Raw genomic sequence first — 7,548 nt, 5'->3', positions numbered from 1 at the left:
TTTATTATTCGTAACAGTAAATATAATCAGAAGAAAATACTGACCCTAATCTTAATCCAAATTATATGACAATACTAACACTAACACAAGTACACTAGTTTTCACTCATCCTTCCAAACATAGGTTTCAATTTTTCCAATATCTTAGTCATTTTCTAACCCTAAACGTAATCTTTCTTAACTGGAACATTGAGAATAACCATCAGCCTAATTGTGAGTAGATTCTAACACTAATAGCAATACACTAGTTTACATTCATTCTAATTCTTACCAGGCTTATATTAAAATTTACCTTCAATTAGACCCTCATTTTTTTTTCTCCTTCACTCTAAGCCTAACCATGGCTGGAATCCTAACCATTACCTTGACACTAATCCTATCCCAATTCTAAAATTTATGAAAAATGCTCATTTTGTGCAATCCTAACTGAAATTCCATTGGTAATTCTTGAAATAAATTGTAGGTTTTCTGTAAACCCTACAGATTTTTCACTCTTAACTCTGAATATATTTTGTTCCATAACAGGAATCATTATACCCATTGATCTCAAATCTTGATTTTATGAAATACTTCCACTATCCCAGCTTTTCCTGAATTCCTAGAACCTAAAAAACGGTTCAGCTTTACTTAATATTTAACATTTCTTTTTTTTTTTCCTTTTTGTCAGTCGTGGGGCTTGCACTCTGGGCCAGGGCATAATCTCTGAGTTCTTTAGTCCTAGGTGTGCATTTAACCAATTGAGCCACAGCACCGCTTTTATGTTTTATAGTGGTTAATTTGAGATAAAAGTCTCATGGACTTTCCTGCCTGAGCTACCTTTGAACTGCGATGCTCAGAAAATAGCTTCCTGAGTAGCTAGGATAATAGGTGCGAGCCACTAGTTTAACCCATTTCTTTACTCTATCCTCAACTCCGGTTAACCAGAAACCTAATCCAAATCACATTCTGATTTAACATCAAATGGTTAATGTAAAGAAAATTGTCTAGATTCTATTCAATCACACATTTTTTTGGCTTCTAATTCTAATTGGAAAACTAAAATTCACCTTAAAGCTTATCCTTCCATAACCCTAACTGGAACAAAAAAGTATCTCACACTTTAAACCAAATTATATCTGAATGTTGAAAGTAACACAGACTGGTTTTCATTCATTCTTTTTAAAATATGTGGCAGTTTTACACAATGTTTTACATGTTTTTCTCATCCTAACCCCGTTCTAACTAGCACAACTTTCCTAATCCTAAGCCTACATATAACCGAATCATCATGTTAGTAGCAAGCCTCTTTTTTCATATTTATCCTAACTCTTGCTCAGCGTGTAGGTCTAACTTTTACTTGCATTTTGAACATAAATTTTTAACTGTTTTTCTATGTCCTGTCAGGTTTTATTTTTCATTATTTTTAAAATTTTTATTTTGTTGAAAAGATGATTTAAAGAGGGATTAGTTACATATAAAAGGTAAGGAATACGTTTCTTGTTGAGCATTGTTACCCCTTCCTTTCTTGTTCTCCCACTATCCCGTCCCTCCCCACTTCTCATACCCTTCCCTTCCCATGGTATAAACTTCATTTTCAACATAGTGTCTTGTGAGTATCATTGTTGCAATGGGTCATCCTGTGATGAACCTAAATTTTCTATTTCTCTAATCCTAATTCTAATTCTGTCAGAGATCCTAACCCTAACCATAATAATAATGATAGCTCAATACAAAAGTTAACAAAAGATATTCAGGTTTTTATTTATTCTATTAACTCACTGTACATCTTGAATTAACTTGCAGTTTAGCTTAAATCTTCCAAATTAGTTTATATGCGCATATATAAAGATGTAATTTTATGTGAAAAACAGAAGATCTTTGGAGGAAGGTGTAATGAGAAAGAAATAGAGGGAATATAATCAAATACCGTTAAAGATTTTATGGAATTGTCACTTCTGACAATTAATATCTATTAGCAAAATAACTAAAAATTAATAAAGAACACACTGCATTCTAATGTTCTTTAAGAGAGCCATGCTCTATCTTCTGAAAAAAAACTCGTGTTAGATAAACTTTGTCCATGCATAATTTATATTGTTTGCCAATTATTTAACTTAATGAATAAAAATTTATCGAATAAGATTCCGTGACAAAAAATATAAAACAGTTACTTAGCAATTGTTTGAGAAAAAGTTATTGTCATGAGTTTTAAGAAACGGAATTGCTATTTCCCTACAAAACAATGACTTAGGTTTACTAATCTAGTATTTGTAGTAAGTTTAGAGAACATAATTGGCATGAAAAACAACTAACTGTACATCTTGTTTCTTGAATGAGTGATATTTTAAACATTGTCTTTTATTCAAATAAATACTTAAGTTTACATTTCAAAATAAGTTCAATTTTATCTCCTTTCAGAACAAGTACTTACCCTGCAATTAAATGTACTAGCATATTCAGGTATTTAGAAAATAAATTTTCTATGTTTTATATATAGCTCTACATATTCAGAATGACATGATTTTTTTATTCATAAATGTCTAACGTCAGATTTTTGTTTCATCAGTATAAATTGTCCCATGAGGTTGTAGTGAAGGCTCCAGTAACCAGAGTGGTCAAAACCATTTCCTGAATTTGAAATTTTATATCAAATCATTTTTAAGCTTTGATAATATCATTTATTGTCTCTTCAGAGCAATTAATCTAAAATAAATACTACTTTTAAACATTTCACTCACATTGTAAAGAATATTAACATAGGTCAAAAAAAGACTAATTATTCCAGACTCATCATATTTGGTGATCTTAGTGTGAAGAATGCAGAGAGTAGAAGGTCCTTATACTCAATAAATAGTTTTGGTTAAATTAAATCATATATCTGGATTTCTAATTTGGAGGTTAATCACATGGAAACAGGAAAACAATAAAAAAAAAGTACTTTGGGATCAACAGAAAAAGATATTTGTGCATGTACCACAGTTGCTTTATTTGTTTGTAGGTGAACACTGGATTTCGATTTCTATCTTAGCTGTTGTTGTGAATAATGTGCATAACAATGAATTACAGATGTATTTATGAGTTACCCAGAGAGAAATAATCACACGATTGGTGGGACAGATGATATTTCAACTTTGCATTTCTTTAGAAAACTGCATACTACTTTCTACAACGAGAACACTAACCTGTATTTTGACCAAGAGTGTCGAAAATTTCCTTTTCTCCACACTGTCGCCAGCCAACATTATTACATTTTGAGTTTTTTTAAAGGGCAGGTTTTTACTGTGTGCAGTACCCAAGACTGGCCTTAAACTCAAATCCTTTTACTCCAAACTCCAATCACTTGGAATTACCAGCCTTTACCTCCACACCTGGTTCCTTGGATCTTTTTGATAAGAGTTATAATAGTTAAGAAGTAGTATCAAAGTAATTTTGAATTGCATTTCTCTAATGACTTCTGTTCACAAAGCATTAAGCCAGCATTGAAGTTGTATTAAATACAAATTTGTAAATCCACAGGCAATTTTCAGGGCTTTTTGGAAAACATGTCTATTCAGAACTTTTGTCCATTTTTAATCAAGTTTCTTGTTAATCTCATCTTTAATCTCTCTATAGAAAATCAATAATTAATTCAAGGTAGTAGAAAGGAAAAAATTAAGCAGCTCCTAAAATTTTTAAATTTTTAATAACATGATATTGCTTAAATCATTTTCTGTTAACGCTTGAGACTATATAACTCAATTTAGTTAGACCTTTTACAAGTCTATATATATTTTATTTATTTTACTTTGATTGTTCTTTCCAAAGCCTGTACGACTAATTTCACTTGCTTTCTTTCAGTCTCATGTAGTTCAGATTTCAAACTGAAGAATAAATGGAAGGAAGCAAACAAAAAATACAGTTCCCCTCATCTGATGATGCCTCTACAAGAATGAGGAAAGTTTTCATCCTTCTAAGGACCTATGATAAAATATCAAAAAGACAATTTATTCTTCTAGGTCTTCCTTATCTTTGCTATGTAACTTAAATGATGTAAAACACAATATACTGCTCAGATACTTTTATGTTTTATCAGGTTTGCACATTTTTATATGGATTTCACCTCAGTCTACAACATTCCTTCATTGTTCTGTCTCTGATATTTTTACACTATCACGACATAAGATAACCATTTTGATTTACAGCATGAGAAGTTATCCACCTGGCTTCCTTGGAAGCTGAGCATGGTCAATAGATATTACTTCTGGTTGCTAACACTACACGTAATGGTTTCTGTACTACTTATCATATTCTATTTAGTATTTAAAAAAGAATGCTGGGTAAACTCAAAGTTCATTCATAGGTTTATGTTAAGTGTTTCACAAATTTTATTCTCTTACTTCTTAAGATAACATTTGGTATAATGCTAATGTTATTACCATTGTAGTGTTGGGGAAATTGTAGTAAAAGACTATAAGTGCATGGCCCAAAGATACACACAGTGAGGAAGGAAATGAGTCAAAGTTTCCAAAAGTCTTTCAGCAATACCAAAAAGGTGGGTAAAATCTCTCCATTCTCTTATGCTCTCAATTCAATATTCATATTGTCCAAGAAATAATAGCATAGCAAATATTTCCCATGGTGATTGTTTTCTGTCACATTTTGTCTTCAACACAGACTGTGTTGGTGACAATGGGTTTTCATGCACAGAGCTGAGCTTACAAAATGAGGTCCAAAGACAGCCAAATTTCTTCTGTCCCACAGTTCCAGTTTCTTTTTTAAAAAGTACTAAAACTTTAAAATATCATCACTTACTATCTTTTAACAATCCCCAAACGAATTAAATTGACATATAATCACTCAAAAGGCTTTCAAATTAGGTGATGATAAAACAGTCCCCCATGAAGTAAATTTTCTTTTACTTTTAAAATTGTTCTAAAAGCCTTGTGCTGGCTGGTCACACCTATAATCCTATCTACTCTGAATATTTGCTCAGGAGACTGAGATCTGTGGATAACACTTGGAAGCCAATCAGGGCCAAAAAAAACTTCATGAAATTATTTTTCAAAATGTTTAATGAACTAGCAAAGAGCCAAGAATTGAGATGTAGCTTATATCACAGCTCACCAATCTAGATAGGAAAGGCCTAGCAAGGCCTTGAAGCCCTGATTTAAATTCTGAGCATTCCAATATATATGCATGGTGTTTGTTCGCATGCACATGTGTGTATGCTTGTGCGCTGCCGCACTCACACACACACACACACACACATTTATTCAAATTACCTTCATATCAGTTTTCTGAATTAATTTCTTTGTTAACAATATTATATGGGTAAAATAGAGGAAATAAACTCTTCCATCTAAGAACATTTTTATATGTTTTTTATGGTAATAATACTGTGCAGAAGGGTCACATTTACATGAACAAGGAAACTAGTAAGTTTCCTAACAAGCATTGTTACCTCCTCCTTTATATTTCCCCTACCATCCCTTCCCTCCCACCTCCACAAGTACACTCCCCTCCCCCTTCCTTCCTCCTCCTAAATTGTAAAGTTCATTTTTAAAAATAGTGTCTTGTGCATCTCATTGTTACAATGGGTCAACCTGTATCGCTATTTGAGCATTTGTTCCCTTCCCCTCCCCAAATTAGAGAAGCATACATGCAAGATGTAAGTGTACCAACTTCAAATACAGAGAAAACAGGGGTTATAGTGTGGGGAGAAACATACAATAAACAAAAAAAATGACACAACACATTATAAGTACGTTATAAACAATAGCAAGAAACAAAAAACCACTTGTGTCCCTATCTTGGGGTTCAATTTCTTTAACATCAACTTATCTGGTTATATGCACATATCTTTTGAATTTTCTGCTTATCCCAGACATACATTCGTTATTGAAAATAAGGGAAATCATGGGACCTATATTTCTTTGGACTTGGCTTACTTCACTCAATAATTTTTTTTTCAAGTCTTTCCATTTCCTAACAATTTGGGCGATGTCATTCTTTCTGATGGAGGCAAAGAATTCCATTGTGTATATATAACACATTTTCTTGATCCATTCATCTAATGGGGGCATCTGTTTTGGTTCCATATCTTAGCTATCATAAATAATGTTGCAATAACCATAGTTGTGCTGGTAGTTTTAGTATGGTCTTTTTTATGATCATTTGGACAAATCCCCAAAAGTGGGATTACTGTATTATAGGGGAGTTTTATATGGAGTCTTCTGAGGCACCTCCATACTGCTTTCCAAAGTAGTTGAACAAGTTTACATTCCCACCAAGAATGCGGTACGGTTCCCTTGTGGCCACATACGTTTCAGCATCTGTTGCTGTAAAAATATGAAACGCTCCAAGAGTTTGCATGTCATCCTTGCCCAGCGTGCATGCTAATCTTCTCTGTATGGTTCCAATGTTAGTGTATGTGATGCTAAATTGAGCACAGAACAGTTTTTATATATAAAGTGTAACTTTTAATTGATTTTATTAAGCTAGGCAATTCAACAAAAAGTAAGTTCAAAAGAATTGTTGTGAAATTATAGAATCATGTATTTCTTACATAAGCACACATTAAAGAATAAAATCAAGATAGACATGCCAAAAACAAAATAATTCCAGATATTTGTAGTTCAAGAGATTTGGAGGAGGAGAAATTCAATTATTCTATACAAGGCACCTGTCGAAATGAACATTGCAGCAAGTGTTAAGGTTTGTTAAAAGTTTTAATGTTTTAAATATGCTTAATTTTGGGATTTTGCTTATATATGCCAAAAATAGGACTGTTTGGCAGGTATAAAACTTTTCTGTAAAGTATTTAAGATTTATGATAGCAGACATTAAGTACTAAGTATGTACATTTTAGAGTTTATGGAAACTTTATTAATGAGAAGTTGCAAAGTCTGTGTAAAGAAGCAGAGTGAAGAGTTACAACTTTAACTACACAGTTTCTGTTAAAACTTTAGTGATTCCTTACTTTATTTGTTAGCAAGGAATAAATGATGATATAAGCCATAATGTACACATGTATGTTACTATTCACACACATACATATTCTCATGTATACATGCACACATGGAGAAAGACACATAATTACAGCCAACACAAGTTTCACCAGTTGTTGAATATGCCTTAAAAGGAATACTTGGAACAATACATGCTGAAGATGTATTTGTCCCTAAGAGTTGATTTTCCACTCCTCTTATCTCTTAAAACTGGTAGTGTTAGAGAGATTTGACTTTCAAAATGCAGTACAAGTGATAACAAGTGACTTGGAAACATCAGTAAGTATAAGTCATATGGTGTCTCCCTGCTCCTCATGGAATGCTTACTCTTGTAGACATTCTCAGCAACCAATGTAGCAGGAGAATACCCTGGTAAAGAGTAAAGGTATAAGGCTTTAAATAGAATCCTTACTTGAGCTCTTTTTCCAACAACCAGCATGAATTCCTAGGCAGATGAATGAGTCCTCAGAAAACTGGACTCTACATATACATTTAACTAACCCATGTGAAAATTCCTAGGTGAGAAATGCTGACTGAGGTCTTGCTGATTAGCTGGCAAAGAAAATAAGAAAAAAAGAAAGTAT

The 7,548-nt window shown here is 32.7% G+C and overlaps 1 non-coding gene across 1 annotated transcript; it reads right to left on the bottom strand.

Moving 5' to 3' along the window:
- Positions 1-6,299: 6,299 nt before the first annotated feature.
- LOC138811467 (U6 spliceosomal RNA) lies at positions 6,300-6,406 on the bottom strand. The gene has a single exon (XR_011367408.1). It is a non-coding gene; the product is annotated as a U6 spliceosomal RNA (small nuclear RNA).
- Positions 6,407-7,548: the final 1,142 nt, after the last annotated feature.

Source organism: Dipodomys merriami, unplaced genomic scaffold (assembly GCF_024711535.1).
Source record: "Dipodomys merriami isolate MVZ:Mamm:240054 unplaced genomic scaffold, mDipMer1.0.p SCAF_53, whole genome shotgun sequence".
NCBI classification, from domain to species: domain Eukaryota; kingdom Metazoa; phylum Chordata; class Mammalia; order Rodentia; family Heteromyidae; genus Dipodomys; species Dipodomys merriami.
Note: the sequence above shows the minus strand (reverse complement) of the source record. Positions and strands in the feature narration are given on the sequence as shown.